Source organism: Pteropus vampyrus, unplaced genomic scaffold (assembly GCF_000151845.1).
Source record: "Pteropus vampyrus isolate Shadow unplaced genomic scaffold, Pvam_2.0 Scaffold286, whole genome shotgun sequence".
NCBI classification, from domain to species: domain Eukaryota; kingdom Metazoa; phylum Chordata; class Mammalia; order Chiroptera; family Pteropodidae; genus Pteropus; species Pteropus vampyrus.
The window spans coordinates 985,687-988,647 of record NW_011889067.1 but is presented as its reverse complement, the minus strand read 5'-3'; the positions used below and the strand labels follow the sequence as shown (position 1 = coordinate 988,647).

Sequence of the window (2,961 nt, the reverse complement as noted above, 5' to 3'; positions counted from 1 at the left end):
TTAAAGAGGAACTAGAAAACCCATATTCTTGAGACAGGTGTACAGAAAGGACACATAAATAACATACATTTCTATAGAGGACTTCCTCTCCATGCCGTCACCCCCACCATCCCCAGAATATATAATATTTCTTTGGAGGAAACTATGTACTCAGAAATTAGGATCCTTTTAAACCATGCATACCATTTAAAAATATATCTGGGCATTGATTTGAAAGCTTCTAGTGTAAACCGTCAGTGCTTCAAAATCCAGCAATGTTTCAAGTGAATAAAAGAATCACCGCCTTTAGAAGGACAGATGGCACAAACCACCCACTTTCAGTGATGAGCAAAGAGCAGTGGCTGGCTCCCTCTTAAAGGACAGCCCCTTTTGAGGGCCTCAGCTAAGTCACATCACGGCTACCTTCTAAGAGTGACCACATGTGAGGTCCCCCAGTGAGGTCGCCGGCCTGCAGCTGGCCACAGAGAAGAGCAGACCTTTTTATAGAAAAGGACTCTTTTTAAATTGGGCTGATCGCACTGCTTCTGGGCGCATGTTAACTACGGTCCATCCCCCCCTTTATTTGCTGTCCCACGTCATGTTCAGTACATACCGGTCCTGCATCAGCAAACCGCCATCCTGAAGCCTGTGCTCGCAGGCTGACCGAAGAGAAAAGTCCATGAGGAGGCTGCAGGCTGGAGACCAGCTGCCCGCCATGGACAGCCTCGGGTTGGGTAGGTCTCATTTGACCTGTTCCAACCACTGAGTGGCTGCTCCCTGCACAGAGCTGGCTCCCGTCTGGGAAGGGGGTGGGCAATGGACAGGCGACCCCCAGCAAGAACTCTGCGTACTGCCTTGGAGCCTCAGGGCCTCCTGTGTGTCTTGAATGGACCACTGCCTCCACTGAAGCCATCGACAAAGGACTCAGATCTGGCCTCTCAGAGCACGGACTTCATCTTAACCAATGCTCTCTCGGAAAGACCTCTGCAAAACCAGAATCCTTCAAGAATGGAACTATTTCTAATGAATGTACATGAAATTCTCATTCATTCATTTGTAAATTGTACTTTGCTGTGGACATATGTTAAAATGGTATAACTGCAGTGTGCTCTTAACAGATTTTTTTCCTTGGCACCCAAGGGTAACCAAAAGGAGAATGGCAGCAGGGTTTATAGAAAGACCCTGGACCAAGCTCCAGGAGACCTGGATGCAGAGTCGACGCTGCTATTCACTAGCTGGTGTTGCTGGGCCTGTCACCCTCTGTCTCTGCTTCCTGTCTACAATATAGGGGTGATGATTTCCACTCGGTCCTCTCTCCACTTGAGGTCTAATGTGACAATATGGCATTGAAACGCATTTCACGTGGATGCCCTTCAAGGCCTGACCACACTGTTCCAACCTGTCCCTCGGGTGGTTTTACATTCTCTGGACACCAGGAAGGGTTCACCTCTGCTGGCCACTCTCAACTTTGCAATGTATCCTGTTGGGTCTTTACTGGAACGAAAGTTATTTTTAAGGATCATTATGGATAAACGGATTCAAGTTTTACTTGGCCTCTCCTAGACCCCAGGTTTCATGGATGCGGAAAGAAAGCTAATCCAGAATCAGGCAGCCAGTCTCGGAGACGTCAAAATAAGGAGACCACACCTGGAAACAAAAACGCAGTCCTGGCTCTAAATCTTGCAGCAGCACAGCGTGGCCGGACATTCGTGAGTGAAAGGTTTATGTCCTGCCCGCACCTGGCTCAACATAATGACAACTAACGGACATCAGCGGTGAAACTAGAGTGTGACGTCCTACCAAACGAGGACGTGTTACACTGGCTCACCGAGCCAGAGGCTGTCAGACAGGGCCAGTCTCTGTACTGACTGTCCATGTTGTTCTGGGGCCGTTTTTCTTAAGAGAAAGTAAATGAAGAAACATCAAAATCTTTAGAGAAAAGCAGAGGAACAGAGTCTAGCGCTCTGTGAAGCTGTGCTCTCCCTGCCGGACCCAGCTTCCCATCCCCTTCAGCAAAGCCCCCAGTGCTCTTAGCTCCTCAGCTCCGACCTACAAGGCACACACCAAACTCTTCAAGGATCAGTGAGCAGGGATTACAAGGACACACAGGGATGCAGTGGCCACCCTAGTAACAGCTCTACTGCTTCCAGTGTTTTCCATCATCACTATGATAGACAGGGGTGGCGGGCCTCGGAATACACAAGTTGCGATTCTGGACTCCAGTGTTCACTGCTCGTGGGCAGCCACATGCCCAGTCTGCTGGCAGGTGGACTGACCTGATCTGAGAAGAATCCCCTTTACCTCACTGCTGGCCACAGGCCTGGCTCAGGGCCAGCCCAGCTCTCTGGTCTCCAGGCGCGGCTAGTAAGGAGCTGCTACCAAGAGCCTCCTGGAACTCTGAAAGGGTAGAGCCAGAAGGCCTTATCAAATCACAAGAGGGCTGACAAAACTGCATTGCTATATGCCAGGTGCTCAAAGCCACCACTCAGTCTGCAGGGTCTCCCCTAAAGTTCTCCAGATCACCCCAGGCTGTTTTATCATTTATCCAAATTCAGCCGGGAGAAATTCTAACCATGTGAGAAAATCCTTCTGGAGGAGCAAGTTCTCTTAGTGGCTCTCAAAGCAGACGAGGGGGCACCAAGGCCTCGCCCTCTACTGAAGGCGTTTAGAAATGCCTACAGCCAGGATTCAACCCCCCTGGCCAAGCCCAGGGGCGGCCTTCCCAGGCAAGGATGCCAACGGCACCCGGTGCCCACTGAAAAACTCTGCAAGGGGAGGAGAGGCTGGTGGCTCCTGTCCGCTCCTTAGCAGGAACTGAGAGAGAGTGGCAGATCTGGGCAGAGCTCCTCTGTCACTAAGGCCAGGGCCCTGCCACTTGAGCCGACTCTCTAGCCCTCAAGAGCTGCTGTGATTTCTTTTTCAGTTGTCTAAACACAACATGGGATCCCCACCAGGTCCCAGCCCTGGACAGCCCCTAGATAG

At 50.8% G+C, this 2,961-nt stretch overlaps 1 protein-coding gene across 1 annotated transcript in view; it reads right to left on the bottom strand.

The window, feature by feature from the left end:
* The window catches only part of FSD2 (fibronectin type III and SPRY domain containing 2), a 59,535-nt gene that overhangs the window by 55,089 nt on the left and 1,485 nt on the right, over positions 1 to 2,961 (bottom strand). The gene's annotated exons all lie outside the window — the stretch shown is intronic.